General features: G+C 39.9%; 1 protein-coding gene across 2 annotated transcripts in view; it reads right to left on the bottom strand.

Moving 5' to 3' along the window:
- The window catches only part of pcgf3 (polycomb group ring finger 3), a 69154-nt gene extending 56400 nt beyond the window's left edge, over nt 1-12754 (bottom strand). The window contains exon 1 of one of the 2 annotated variants that reach the window (XM_004571140.4): nt 12627-12754. The gene's annotated coding sequence lies outside the window, so the exon portion shown is untranslated. Of the gene's footprint in view, nt 1-11941; nt 12140-12626 lie in introns of those variants that run through there. The other variant, XM_076889877.1, reaches the window with a different exon arrangement.
- Between the last annotated feature and the right edge of the window lie 3572 nt (nt 12755-16326).

Here is a 16326-nt window from a genome sequence, read left to right as displayed (position 1 = left end):
TGAGTGTGATTCTTTTTGTAGCACCAAAAAGACAGCAGATGTAATTTATTAATAGCAGCAAGTGCATGGTCAGCACTAAACTGCAGCTGAATTTACTCACAGCAGGGACTGTCAATCTTTTTTCCCTCTTAAATAAATATATTTAAATCAGCTGATTTAGCTCTTTCTGCCCTCTCTACTCTGTGGTCTAGAGCCATGACCTTCCAGAAGAACTACCCGATTGCTGATGAACTTTTACTCCTGATGAGTAACCAATCAGCAAGAACAGACAGGCACATTTACACACTACTCAAATACTCAATTACCCAAAAGTAAGGCATCCGATATCACTGTGGCTGAAATAAACATCATCAACCTTTTCGCTTAAGTTATTAGCTAGCATAGTTCCAGTGCCGAATAATGTGCTTTGTTACACAGACATCATCGTCATCATCATTAGGGCTGGGCCATATCATATCATTCACAGTAATACCGGTATAATTTTGGGCAACGATAAGGAAATGAAATGTCGCGATAGAATATGGGTAAACCGCGCATGCGCAGTGCCTTTGTTTTCATACGCACATGGCGGAAAAAGCATGGCGGCGGCGGAGAATGAGAAGGGCGAAAGCGGATCTTTGAATGAAACGGATGAACCAGAATTGGTTTGTAAAAATGCTGCAACTTCAGTGGTGTGGAACTGGTTTAGCTTTCGTACGTCAGATACACAACAAAGCCCTATTTTGGTAGCGCATGCTAGCGGGCCATCGTTATTACCGTGTTTTTGGAAAATACAGCACACTTAATATCAATCATTTGATTTTTCTGAAAATCGACAGTGCCCCTTATAATACCGTGGGCCTTATGTATGAATTCTGGTTGTGGTTACTGACCTCAAAACGATTTTATGTGGTACACAGCGCTCGAAAATCTGTCAAATGTTTTAGTACAACTTTGCTAAGCTACGAACCTGCACCGCTTGATGGATTGTCGGAGCATTACGGCTACTGTAGGCAGGAGCCTCGCGGAGTGATACGTACTGTGCTTCAACATAATATTACCGTACTGCGTGTGTAGAACCTCGTTTTAAGTTTTGTGGATATTATACATGGTTATGCTGAGGATGTGTCGGCCAATTTCCACTGGAAATGTCTTTTGGTTAAACTGTCAGCAAGGAATTTGCATTTGCACTGTAAAATTTTTATATAACTTTAAATCACATAAAAAAACAACTGCTTGTTAAAGTGAAAATACATCAATATTTTTGGGGGTTTTTGCACTAATAAAGTTGTGGAGTTGTAAAGTATTTTTGTCTAGTGCCGTTATCGCATATTTTCAAATGTATATCGTGCTAAATATTTTTGGTCATATGGCCCTGCTCTAATCATCATCATCATCATTTATTTGTATAGCACTTTAAAAACACACCAGGCAGACCAAAGTGCTGAACAACATAGATCAAAACAACTAACAAAATTAAAAATACAATAAAATTATTAATGAACAGGTTAATGAACAGGTCTGTTTTCATACATGAGGCGCACCGGATTATAAGCTGCATTAAGCGAAACAAAACAGTCAGATAAGTCAAACTTTACTCAAGTCATTCATTCTTCTTGCTTCCTCCACTTCCGTACCATTGATTCATTAATGCTGAATTCTCTTGCAGCTGCTCTATTCCCATGTTGTTCCAGTATAGTAATGACTAACGATTAATGACAGAGCTGTACATTTTAACTTTTTCAATAATCTCTCAGTCAGAACATGGTTTCATGTTTAGGTAAAAACTAGCGAGCTAACTTCCTGCTAACGTCCAACTCTGTTTAATTTAATAAATTCTATTTTCATGGATGTCTCGATGTTAAACTTAATTGTTACACCTGGTAAAGCAGCAACGCTGATCATTTTGTTAAAGATGAAAGAATTTAGTCAGTTTTTAACTCTTAGTGATGCTGCAGTGTTCGTTTGACTTTGGGACCTGAAGCAGATGGAGTTTTGGACCCAGATTACAGATTTTTGAGCGCCATGTACCACATAAAATTTGGTTCGAGGTCTGTAAGCACAACCAGAATTCATACATAAGGCGTACTGTTGATTTTTGATCAAATTAAAGGATTTTAAAGATACCTTATAATGCGGAAAATACAGTGTATAGTGCAAAATCACAAACAACAGTTGCCTCAAGGTGCTTTATATTACAAGTTAAAGAACCTACAATAGTTTCATCTACAATCCCTGACACAGTAAGGGTTTATGTAAAAAAAGAGGAAAAAACTGATAACCACAGAAAAACAGAATACCACAACAATGCATGCATCTAAAAACAGTAAAGAAAGCACCCAAAAGCACATTTACATGGACAAATAATCCAGATTACGACAGTATGAACACATTATAAAAAAATACATTTTAGGAATTGAGTAACATCATTTGAAGCAGAGCTTTCTTCCCATAACTTGGTGTTTTAGTCAAAATTTTGACTTCAACGTTTTATTCTTTTGCTGGAAATCAGTTCCAAGTATCAGTTATGCGTCTCCTTCATTACTAATAACCACTGTTGGTCAAGTTACTTGAAAAAAGTAATCAGTAACTAATTACTGATTACTTTCCCAAAAAAGTAATCCCGTTACTTTACTGATTACTTATTTTCAAAAGTAATTAGCTACTTAATTACTTTTTAAAAACATGATTTACAACCTGAATAGGTGACAAAGCGATAGATCTTTCAGCCCAATTCTACTTTCTGCCTAATCCATCATATAAAGTGTAATCAAATAGAAAAGTCTCTTTAAAATGTGTTTTATTAGTTTTAATCTTTTAACTTTATGCATCTAGCAAAAATTAAATTATATGCAACATTGTCTGACTGGAAGACATTTGTTTAACATTTAAACCTATTTTCTGCATATTCCGGCATATAAAATAAAATGTTTTTTGTGTTTACACTCAGTCTTTCAAATAGATGCAAGTAAAACACAGCAGAAAATAAATAAAATCAAAGACTAGCGGTCCTGTTGCTCTATTTTCAACTGTATAGCACGAGTGGGGCAGGCAGATGTTTGCCCTGGTGCAGGTGTGCCGCAGCGCTCAGTGGAAGAATCCGCCAGTTTGTCTGTGAATTGCCCATTCCCTGGTAGCGCACTCGGTGCTTCCTCGGAAGTTAAGGGATTTTTTTCGCTGTAAAAAGACGTTTTCTTCCCATGCAGTGGACAGCGGACGCAAATGTTTTTGTCACTTTTTACAGAATCAAACTCAAAGTGAGGTCAGTACTTCCATGCTTTAAACGCTGTACGCTCATACTCTCTCCCGCACTCGATATATTATCCATTCTTGATCTGCACACAGCTGTTGCCATGAACGTCGCACTCGCTTACGTCACTGTCACAAAAGAATCACGGTTTTAGTAACGCAGTAACGCAGCGTGCTTACGGGAAAGTAACGGTAATCTAATTCCCTTTTTTTGCAATAGTAATCACCCATCTCTGCTAATAACTGGTACTGGCCATCAAAAGATAATTGATATACAGACATGATATATCTCCAAGTTTAATGCTGTGAGAATTAAACCTGTAATATATATATTCTCCCAGTTAGCCAGCTTATTTGTCTTTGGATAAAATAAAACAATTAGCTCTTAAGTGTTGTAATTACCTTACACCAGTCTCTTTTCTAAAGGACTCAAGTGTCAAAATTCACTTAACTCACTCCGTCCGTCTTCAGGCCCCCATCAGAAATGCCACTGCTCTAACAAGCCGACACAGTGCAGGAGTCCTCCACCTACCACTTATCCTGACAATGCCTCAGTGATATACTGCATTTTAAACCTTTATTTACCCAGGGAGGGTTTGCTGAACATGTATTTTCTTTCTTCATAATTTTGCTTCATATTTTCAGTTACACCCAGTTAAGCCACAGTCACCTGCAATTTGCAACTTAACAGCACCAGTGGTGTGACTGGGAGTGGCCTACTTTGCTTAAGGCCACATTAACAGCAGCACTGCTTGTCCATGTCTCCGCTTCCATTCTTACACCAGGAATTATAAACGCGTCTTACAGCTTGAATCGATAACCCTGAGCACTTTAAGCCATTTCCTCTGCTTGCTGAGTTTTATGCTCTTCAAATTACGAATGCATTTCTTCCGGTAGTAAGGAAGATGGGGGCCTTCTTAATCTGCCGTTTTACAGCAGTAGAAATTGAATGTAACGGCCCCCATCATACTGAGAAACTGCAACCGTTCAATAAGACTACTGAGATGGAATAAAGTGAAATAGAGCTACAACCAAGGGTTATTTTTATTATCAATTTACCTTTTGATTATTTCTTAAGAAAGCCTAGAACCATCAATATTTAATTTGCTGTCATAAATAAAAAACTTGCATTTTATACGCCAAATAATGAGACATTGAGCTTCATACAGGTTTTCTCATCATTGACTAAAAAAAAAAAAAATTTGATCTTTTCGGGTCTAAACTAAACCGACTGCTGTTACGAGCTGCAAATCAAACCGTCACAGATCCAACTGCTCCAAATTATCTCCAACAAACTGCCAGTTTTGGTTGAGTTAGGCCCAAAGAAGTGGAGTGCATCTGTATGTTAAAACTGCATTTATGTAGTAAATACTAAATCAACAGTGACATGATTACAGCTGATTTCCTGTAAGCCTCTGTGTAACTTTGCACATCCGTCTGCCAGTGAAGCCTCATAACCACAACAGGACGAGGGTCACCATCAAACGCTCTGTGTAGCTGAAAAACTGGACGGTGAAACAGCCACAATAAATGTAAAACCTTGACCCAGCAAAAGAAAAGAGAAGGTACAGAAGGTGAAAGGAGAGACTGGCAGAAACTGAAAGCCCAGTCGACCGTTTACGCCATAGAGAAATAACGATTTGGGTTATTTACATTATATAGCTTCACCTTTGAGGATGGGGAAACTTTTGAGTGCATGTAGTCAGTGTTTCCAATGTGTCTGTTAAAGAAGCTGTGGTTTTTGCAGTTAACTGTCATCCTTGTACCTTTATTTTAGCATCGCTTGATAACATCTGTAACGTTAGTGTTAGAAAGTCTCATCAAGCTTGCCGACCACACAAAACGTTACCAAGTCCCACCACTGGCCCCCAGGGCATACTTTGAGAACCTGTATTTTATCTATACAGATATCGCTGCTCTGAATATTTTGGTGTATATTAAGAAATATCTGTGTTCAAGGTTACTTGGCAAAACCACTGATTGCATTTTTCCCGATCATAACTTTATGGCATACAGCTACGAGGAGTTTAAATAATGAGCCTCTGGACTCCAGAGGATAATGACCATAATGATTTACAGCTGCACCTTTAGATAAAAGTTGGGTTTGTGAACCAGAAAGCTGCATCGCCATTAGGGCTGCCACAAACGATTATTTTGATAGTCGACTAGTCACCGATTATTTTTGCGATTAGTCGACTAATCAGATCATCATCCATTGGACGTACAGCTTATTGCACCAGCAGCATCTGGTCTTATATAACTATCATTAGCTTACAGCTTGAAGTGTTTGTGCTAACTAAAAATAAAGACAAGATGGTAGTTTATTAATTTTTAATGAAATTTGCAGATTGTTTCGGTGAAGTTTAATAAACTCCTTGCTTTCTAAAATATAACAGGACACCGGAGTATATTCTCCAGCGTCTCACACTTCTGATAATCAGCTGTCTGCTTGACAGTTTTAGCTGTGTAAAAACTATAACTTTAATCTCAGCCAAACCGATTTACTCAGGAACAAATAAAATACTAAAGAAAGCCAAACAATAACATTTTTAAGTTATCTAAGTGACTTATATATATATATGTTTAACCTGAGTCGCAAAAGACGGCGGTGGGTTTGAAAACGATTTGCCGTGAGTCCGGTGTTCTCACGGCTCTAGTTAGCCTTGCCCCCGGCTAGCTAACGAGCTAGTGGGTAACAGACGTCTCCGAAAACGTCGGAGCGCTTTTGAAAATATGTGGTGTCCTGATAAACTGAGCAGATATTTGAGGTTTACACAGCTACATTCTCGCCTGAAAATATGTTAAACGTTTATTTTGTGACCCAGAAAGAATAATAAGAGTAATATTAAAACTAACTAGCTGCCGCCATTGTTGACAACTGCGCTGGGCTGCGCTATGAATTCTGGGACACAGCTTCTTCTTCTTCGGGGTTTAACGGCAGCTGGCATCCTTGTACATGCAGTGCTGCCATCTTCTGTTTCAGTCCGTTATTACACTCTTAAATCCTACTACTCATTCCTGCGTCCTTTGTGATCTTACAAAGCTTCAAACGATGCGTCGACTATTAAATTAGTCGTCGACGATTTTAATAGTCGACATAATCGTGACTAGTCGACTATTCGTGGCAGCCCTAATCGCCATCTTTATATTTTAACAATAAAGTCCTGTTCAGTGTGTAGCAAGCATCTCAAATATTGATCTTGGTTGGATATAATGTTTAGCATTTTTTTGGCTGCCTAACCTTGCAAACCACTTGCTAGTTACTCCTAACTTTGAGCCACAAGCCCGTATCCAAAAGGAACTCGATCTCAATACAAAGTCTGCACTCTCAGAGTGCTAAAATATCATTTACAAGTGAAAACAAGTGCAGCAGATTTACCAAATATTCTGCAAATCAGTCAGCTGCAGCTGGAGAGCTGCAGTATGGCTGCCAGAGGGAAGGTGACATCAACTGAAAGCACAGAAAGAGAAACCTTTCCAGAGCAGCTCTGTGCATCCGAGCTGTTAACGTACACCGTCTTCCTGTCTTCATTAAACTGGCTGAACTAACAAGTGAGTCTGGAAGCCGCGCTGTGCTTGTTTATTACCCTGTCACTATGCTACATGCATCCTGAAATACTACAAACGACTTAACCAATTATTCTAACACAAACAAACTTGCGGTCGTGTCATCTACATTTAAGCAGATAACTAAAGACAAAAAGGAGAATGAGGACGTGAAACACAGGCGCCCCGTCTTTTGTTTGCCGTTTCATCCACCTGAATGCAGCACTTAGCATGTCAGGGAATGTTTTTAATGTCAACACAAAGGCAAAGCAAACCATTTAAATTCACACCACCTGTTGACAACCAGCTATTTGAGATGTTGACATAGAACAGATAGGATCTGCGAAAGCCTGAGCACAGCCATGAATCTTATCAGCAGAGCCAGCGCAGACCGAGCTGCTTCAAAAACATTCACTGCAAGTCTGTACCGATTTTAAGTGTCTCCTTCTGTCCTCTGGCCTTATGGCTGCTTCAGATAACCCACTGTGTTTATGCAATAAATGAAAAAGTCTGCCAGAAAGTCTGAGATTTTTTATGTGCCCTTATGTAAATAACAACACAGGAAAACAAACTACTTTCTAAATTGTGTTGCAAAATAGATAATTCCACCTGGTTCCACCCTGGGTTTGTTGGAAATGTTAAATTTTCTTCAAAGAATCTGGCTGCTGTTTGCATTAGCTAACGTTATCTATGGAGAATAACATGGGAATGTCAGACGCTGCATCCCATTCTGTTGCTACAATAAAACTGCTTTCAGACTTGAAATCTGGACAAGGTCAGGAGAACATAGCCAGGTTATTGGTCACAGCTGACTTTCTCACTACTATAAAGCTCATTAGGTTTACTTGAGGCTTCTGCTGGGTAGAGTATCCAGGAGACAAGACATGTGGATTCAAAACTACTATTCTCATTCCTCATCATGTCCAATTTTCAGCAGGAACTGTGCATCGTACCCTGATGTGCACCTCCCAAGAAGCCCACAGCAATTATGATTGGCCTGTTCAGCACCATCAATTCCTCGTGTTGATTTCGCGTTACATTTTTGTCTCAGCTTTTTAGTTTATTAGCGAAAGAATAACAATGATCGCCTCAGTATAAGGAGTAAAAAAAAAAAAAAAAATCATAGCATTAATATAAGTACTGACAAATATCAGCAGATTCCTGGCAGGAGATTGTTGATGTGTGTGATGTGTGTGCCTCCTCTTCATGTGTGAAAGCAGCTTGTAATCACTCTAAGATCTGATCACACTAGAAAAAGATGCTGTTAGTGATTAAGTAACAACAACAGCTCCTGTTGTGTGAAACGACCTATGCAAGACTTTTTAAAAAGCAATAAAAGAAGAGAAAAATAAAACCCTTAGTTGAAGAATATAAAGCAGTTGAAGCACAAACACACCCTCAACTTTCATCTTGAGTTTCGATCTCATTTGGTTTCATTTTTTGTGTCTAGACACTGGTTTTGACTTGTGGTCAAAGAAATCGTGGTTTAAAGCTAAATGTACTGTTTTTCAATATTAAACAGAAACTAGAAAACTAAATTTTCTGGAGCCATTTGCACACATGCGCTGCAGCCCTGAGTCTTTCCAGGAATTAATGACTGGAGTGGTTGTGAAAGCGCAGATGTTCGGTGCAGTCGGGTTGGACATTAGCTGGTATCTCACCTGCCAGCATCCTTCTACATAGTCCATATTGGGATGAGTCAGTGTACAAAAAGCACAGCTAATAGACCGGCACATTCACCACTAGCAAGTGGGTGAAAAGTAAGCAGTCGCCTGCATGCTCCATCCAGGCTCCTCCCCTCACCTAAACCACATGGAGCATGGCTGAAGTGGATTATTTCCTGCTGCGTACTACATGTGATACTGGGAAAAGCATCCCAACCTGATTCCTGGAAAAAAGCCCAAAGCTGATGAGTGAAAACTGCTCAGGTTAGACCCGTCCCAAATTCCACTCTACTACAAGGAGGCAGCACTACTTTAAAAAAATAATTATAGGCCATAATAACAACCTCAAGTTTACATTTGGCTGCCCTTGCTAGTAGGCACCAAAAATACCAGTCAGTTAAATAATTGATTCTTGTTTCATTAATGTACAACACCAGTTAGACAGCTGCACCGGAAAATGACAGTGCCACATTAATGAGCTGCCAGAAACATCCTGAGCCAACAGGTCAACCAGCTCGTTCTGCACCTTTCCCTAAAGAGCAAAATCGCCAGTTGGTACTACAATCAAGAAGACTTCAGTGTGGCTCCAATGTGCATTTAACCACAGCAGAATGTGACAAATTCATAAGGATTTCATGGACTATATCAGCGTTCTCTCAACTTAAAAATTAGGAAGTTATTTTGCAGGTTTAAATGGTGACATGACCGCGCCTTCAGGCCACATCAGACTGACAACTGCTGCATTATAAAAAGACAGCCTCCCTCCCAGCGATCATTAATTTCAATGACACCTCTTCCTTGACACAGAGGCATCCATGAAGCACACAGCTGCAGCTAAAAAGGAGGTGCTGTCCTGTAAAGAATGTAAGCCTCCCTCAACTTCTGCTACTTCAAAAATCACCAACTAATCACACAATCCTGCTTTGCACCCATCTGATACCTCTAATTTAATTTTTCCTGAAATTCCAACAGTATCACATCATCTTATCAGTATCTGTAGAACCTTGCACACACACACACACACTATTAGGACTGCTGCCGGTATATGACCTGTAAAGATGGGCAAGGACTGAACCAAAGGGGTGATACTGTGTCCATTTCCCATTACTGAATGTTCAAAGAAACCGTGTGAAGGAGGAAAAAGCGAAAGTAGCGCTGAAGCGGGTGAGATCAGCCTCGCTGAGCTGCAGCATGATTTGCAGGCGAGGGATTCTCCACGGTCGTTCAGCAGCTCATTTAGAGCTGCCCGAGATCATTTCCTGTCCAAGGAAAGAGACAAATGCTATATCTACCGGAGCTTCACTTACTATTGAGTTTTCTCATTATCAAGAAGCGCTATGCTTTAAGAGGTCGTATACTGCTCGCCTGTCCTGCAGGGCGGACAGTTTTATCAGACTGCCCAGTGGGACCATTAACATTGTTAAAACAGTGCAGAGATGCATGTTTCGGGGTAAAGAGGTCAAGCTTCGTGTTCTTTTGGCCATTTATATCCATTAACCACTGATGAAAATGCAGAAATTTCACTGTAACGTTAGAAAACCTCGTTAGGTGTCATTGAATCCAGGTCAGAGGTCGGCGCTAAAGAAAAGCTGCAGGTAATTTAGGGTTCCCCTGCAAAGTCAGCAGAAACCCGATATGAAAGTAGACACTAAGAGGATATGTGGAGTGCTATGAAGCAACTATACCATGTGGTAAATGCAAGCACAGTTTGAGAGGCTCAGTGAAGTTAATTTAAAGTGAATCAAAGTGTTTTACAACCTAAATTAAAAGCTGGAGCTGTGACAGACAATAGCAGCAACTCACTTTAAACTGAAGTGCAGAAAAAAACAAAAAGAGTGAGTGAAAGCCCCATCAAGGAGAACCAGGCCTTGCCAAATGCTGCATCTCTTCCCTCTGTGATGATGTAAAGCATCAGAAAGCAGCTCAGCTGTTTAAACACAAGCACACTGGCTGCAGGTTAGAAGAGACATCTCAGGCGAATCAAAGCTATCAAGACTCCGAAAAGCAGCGAAATTATTCACCCATCCAACATCAGGCAACCTTTTGAATCAAATGGCATCAGTGAGGTTATGGAGGTCAACTTTCTGTTGCTGTAAGGTGCAGCTTGAATTCATCACTGGCATGATGAGCACCCTGGTTTCCGTGCAACAAAAGTCTGCTCAGTCTGACGGCCTGTGGTTTATAGTCAGCATGAGCATTGATTTGGTAACCTGCAGATCAAAAGATGTCTAGACGTCGATGCAAGAGGGAGGCTGAATTTGTTTTTTTGGCTTTTGTTTGTTTAGCGATTTTAAAAATGTGCCGCTGTGTGTAACAGTGGTTTCTGTGATGACCTTATTCCACTGTGAGACAGCAACGTCACACTTAAACGTTAAACTACAAAACTCTCCGTCTGACTGCTGTACAGGATTGTTTACACCATTTACAGAAATGAACAAATATTCAGTCTTTCATAACTTCTGTTTTAAAAAGAAGTTAAATGACCTTCTCAGAATTTAATATAAACAATTTCTCCCATTCTAGACTTTATACACTACATTACACTTAGCCATAGGATGCATATTGGACCAAGACAGCCTTCATCTGTTCTTAAAGAGGCAAAATCCTGCTTTTCAATTCAGATTTAAAGTAAGAAAGGACAAAGTTTCCCCTCCAGCAGATGAAGACGGCAACAGGCTTGTGCACATAAAGCTCTTAGTGCGAACAGCAAGTGAGGAGTGGGTTTTTTGACAGTAGGGTGGCTCCAATGCAGACAAAACGAAGGCATGATTTCACAGACTTTTGAACCTTTTTTTTACCCTTATCTAAACTGTGAATACTGGAATGTGCACGTGCATTTCTGCTCAAACATCCGAACCATGAGCAGATTTCTCAAAATGAATTTGCCTGTCAGTGCGCCCCAGCGTGGCTGTGGCTACAATGTAGCTTGCCATCACCAGTGTGTGAATGTGTGTGTGAATGGGTGGATGACTGGATGTGTAAAGCGCTTTGGGGTCCTTAGGGACTAGTAAGGCGCTATACAAATACAGGCCATTTACCATTCTTTTTAAATACTAACCAAACTTTTAACTGTAACTAAATATGGCATATGTATGTAAGAAAACGTGATCAGGCTTTTTGATTTTTCAACCAAATTCTGACAACAGGCATGTGCACATAAATCTCACTGCTAGCATCCAATTTAAGAGCACATTTTCTGACAATAAGATGGTTGGTTACACTTAAAAACGGCTTGATTTGACAGGTTTTGACACAAAAACTTTGTCTGTGACCGTGCATATTAATTCCTAAGAAAACTGGACCCACTTCTCACCTAGACACAACCTGCAATCACCCACAGCATGCTTCCCAGGCTGCAGATTCTCCTCGTGGTGTAAAGTTAAGGGAAACCCTCGCATCTAAACCTGGATTCAGTCCAACTGACTCCACCATACTAAAAGGCTTGTGTAAAGCTGATCCTTATCCGCATCTCCCCCTACACACACATACACATATGTACGTACAAATAAAAGCGCTGCACAGACTTGTTGGCTGCACGCCTTCCCCCTCACAATGTCACCCAGGGTTTGCTGCAGCAGGAGCAGGAGGAGCAGGGTTGTGAGGGGCGACATCCACCCAGAGGGAAAAGAAAAGGCATCAACTTTGTGTCTCCATTTAATCCGAACCTCACACACAGATCCTCCTCTGAACTTTGGACAGCAACAACAGCAGGAGGAGAAGGAGAGGGAGGAGGTGTTGGAGGTGGTGAGCCTAATGGTGGACCATGAGCTGTTTCCTTCAAGAACATTCCAGTTCACTGGGAAGCAAAAACTGGTGTTTGGTTTAGAAGAACAACAGCATTTAAACATGACGAGACAGGCAGACAGGCTGCTGCCAGAGCCTCCTCTCCGGGACGGCTAACCGTGTGCATCCCGGATAGCATTAAAGCCACCTTTACGGCAGACTTTACCTCCTCAAAAATAACCCCCATCCCCGGTCTACAACTGCAGGGCCCGGTCATACACCACTACCACACACACACGCACACACAGGCACATAACACAACACGTATAGCGTGCCCCGTAGCACCAAGCGGAAAGAGACAAGCAAAAAATGTAGAGGAGGGGGTGCAAACCGGGACCGTAAACCGGCCACACACCCGCCGAGCACGGACATATGAGGAGGAGAAGTGCAGGTAGACGAACTAACCTGTTTGGGAGCAGCACGGTCCGTTGGATGTTAGGTTGAATCCGAGTTAAATCCACTATCAGTAAAACAAAGAGGCGAAAATGACCGAGCGGTCGCGGAACAGGCCGAAACTGTTCTCTCGAAGCGGCAGAACGCATGCGCAGAGCGGCCAAGCGACCGAGCCGGAGGCGGTAGAGTCGGGGGAGGGGGGGAAGAGGGGCGCGAGTTGAACGAGGGCGGCAAATTTCGGAAAATCGATCCGCTGATTCTGTTATTGATTATCGAGTTGGCACCATTTTCTTTATTATGGGTTTATAAGCTGTAAATACTTTATTTATTTGAATTCTTTCATATTAATCAATAAAAATTTATAGCAACACCAGGTTGCACTTCATAGGTGTCAAACATAAGGACCAGGGGCCAGAATCGGTCCGTGAAAGACTACAAGCGGGTCAGTGGAAGGCTTTTGAAAATGTAAAGGAGTGCATGGATTTTGGACTTCTAAGTGTATTTTCATAAGTTTTATGGCATTTATTATTATGTTTTACACTACCTGCTTTAGAAATTTCGGTTTAAAAAACAGGAACATTTCCTTTGAATTACCTAACTTCATGGTTTATAAATACAAGATAGTCTGGTCAATGAGCTACCAGAACGTTTTCTGTAACTGACACATTTATCATGTAGAAAAACTGAGACCTGCTGTTGAAACACTTCTTTTTTTCTTATCATAAGAAATCACGGGGATTAAATGTATAGTTTAATGTCTTTACATTGACAGAACGCAGAGTTTCAGTCCATTTCGCTTAAAAAATAATAAAAGTGATAAAAGATAAAAGTGGAATTAGTTTTGAATTTTGTATATGTTCACTTTGTTTTATTTATTCTTTTTAATGTTATTTTTATTTAAGAAGTCAGCAGTGCAGTAAAAACAAGTGCAAAGTCCAAGCTTTTGTTATCTGACGTGCTGAAATCCAGTGTGTGAATGTGTGTGTGAATGGGTGAATGACTGACTGTAGTGTGAAGCGCTTTGGGGTCCTTAGGGACTAGAAAAGCACTATACAAATGCAGGCCATTTACCATTTACCATTTAATATACTTTAAATCGTTTATGTTGTAGCACATACATCGCTTTCATTTAATTATTTTGTAATGACTATCAAGTGACAAAAGTCTTTAGGTCACAGTTTTGGGTATTTTCTAAAACTTTCCACTCATTCAGGAAAATTATGCGTGTATTAAAAATGTTATGTATTTAAACAATTATAACCTGTTACTGTAATGTAAATAACAAATTCTAATAAAATAACATAATCGTTATCATCCTCATATAGCATTTTCTGTTGTCAGCACAAACAAGGTCAGTGAGAAAGATAAATAGCTCCATGTAGCATTATTATCATTATTATCACTTTGACCATCAGGTGAATTCTTGACCTTTAAGGAGAGGTCAGAAGTCATGTGATATTTTAAATCTTTTTATATGTATTTCTATGTATTGTTGATGCACATTGTGCTTCTAAGACTCATAGTTTATAAGTTATAAGAGGTTTTTGACCAATAAATCATTAAGTGGAATTTGAAGATTTTGTTTGCCTCCAGCTCTTTTGGAAGGACACCAGGACATTAACTAAACCAGCTGAAAGACATATTCTCTCCAGCGTATCCTGGTTCTGCTTGGGGGCCTCCTCCTGCTAGGATATGCCCAAATCAGCTCACCATGTAGGCATCATCAGCAAACTGAAAAATGGTTCCTTTTGGGGCGTAGATTGTCACCTTATTGCATCAGAGGGGTTTGTGATACTTGACAGCTCCCATGAGCTGTGTTGTCAAAAGCAATTTGTCTCTGGTAGGCTCTCCTAAGGGAAACTCCACCAGGACTTCACATGGCCTTAAGTGAAGCACAGGAGCCCATCTTTATGGGGGCCCTCTTCCCACAGAAGGCTAGGTGCTATGTGGATCAGGCAGTGGCCCTTATCCTGTGTTGTCCAGGATCCAAAACTGGTTCCAGGGCAGCAAACCATCAACTTTTCCAATTGTTCTTGGTCAAATTACTTTTGAAGCTTCCTTTATTTTGGGTTCTATATAAAATAGTCTAATCAGTTCTCAGTAGAAAATCTGTTGGGGTTGTAAAATTGTGCTTTAATTTCTCTATGTAAACAAATAAACCTCCATCATATTATAATTTATTAGACAATTCTTTAAAATATTGTGTGGTTTTAATTTTTTTTCTGTCTGTTGATTAATGTAGGGTCGTCTTCTTCTTGCACAGAAATGATGAAGCTGGAAGCCAAAAGGGACCCTGCACATTTCTCTAAAAAGAGGCTAATCCAGCCATGGAAATAAGCCAGTAATAAGAATAAGTTTTGGGGATGCCAAATTGTGGAAAATCCTTCTTCTTTACAGCCCTTTTGTTTTTAAATTCATAAGTGAGACCACCTGCAGTGCTCTCTTAAACACCTACCAGAAATCTGGATCAAAATCTGTTTGTCAAATCGCTTGAGATTTACAACAGCAGACTTCAACGATGATCTGTACAAGATCATAAATGGCTGTTTATTATTTATAAAAAAACACATATTATTGGTTCACCAACATTTTTAACTGCATTTCATTTTAGTCATGATAACAGCTGATCAAAACTGTCCCTGAACTTACAAATGTCTTCAGGTTAATGGATAACATAACACGTCTGCAATTTACACCAGGTGAAATAAATGAAAGCAGAACTGATCTGATTTCTCACTTTCTTTCCACGCGACTTTCCTGTGAATCAGAGCTGCAGAACTGCCACACTGAGTCACAGAGGGTTAAAGAGAGGGCGGAGCTGTGGTCATGTGCCGTCAATAAGGACAAAAGAGTGAAGAGTTCTCACTCTGCTCCTGCTAAAAGAAAAAAAGTTTGCAGTAGTGCAATGGTGAGTCACGTCGACTGATTCGCTGACGCAAAGACATTCCTGGGCACACAAACTTGTTACAGCACAGCACATTTATTTTGTGCATGCAAAAAAAACCCCGAAATTACAAATTTACCTTCATATAAAACTGCTTTACACCTTCATTTAGACACGTAAATGGCAAAGTCTCCAAGACAACCATACATTTTACAACACTTTTGATTAGTTTGATTAGTCTAATTCGCTTCATCAACATACAAAAGACAATAACTTGTATCTCAAGACTGAGTTAAATACATTATAATTTCAGTGCTATGATTTAAAAACATGTTTTCAGTGAATGGAAGTCTTTTCACTGTGTGTTGTTTGATTTTTACATCAGTTTTTTTTTAGAATAAATAGCTAAAAAAGACAGTCTTTGTCACTTTGAATAACAAATTGGGGTACTACATTTTAGTTCTGCATTCATTCCTTTCTGTCATGTTAGTCATATTTCTGATTACTCATAAATAAAATAATAAAATAACATAATCTGCATGTCAGCGCTGCTTTTTGATGGCAAGTGTTACACATTTCGCAGGTGCAATGTGAACGACACTTGAAGCCTGAAGAAGTGACCTTTGCCAGTTTATGCTGTGGTGCAATATGTGGAATCGTTGTGTGCATGCTCATTTTTTAATCTTGTTGACACAAATTTAACTGTCACCACTTAATAGTCCCCCCCGGCTACAAACTTAGTGTGGTTCATGTAGACTGGTCACATCTGCCAAGCTGATCAAGTCCATGGGTGAGACCAGCAAAACCATTGCATGCACATGTATGCTA

The sequence above is a fragment of the Maylandia zebra genome, linkage group LG2 (genome assembly GCF_041146795.1).
Source record: "Maylandia zebra isolate NMK-2024a linkage group LG2, Mzebra_GT3a, whole genome shotgun sequence".
In the NCBI taxonomy this organism is placed as follows: domain Eukaryota; kingdom Metazoa; phylum Chordata; class Actinopteri; order Cichliformes; family Cichlidae; genus Maylandia; species Maylandia zebra.
The sequence above is the reverse complement of the archived record's forward strand: the minus strand, read 5'-3'. Positions and strand labels throughout refer to the sequence as shown.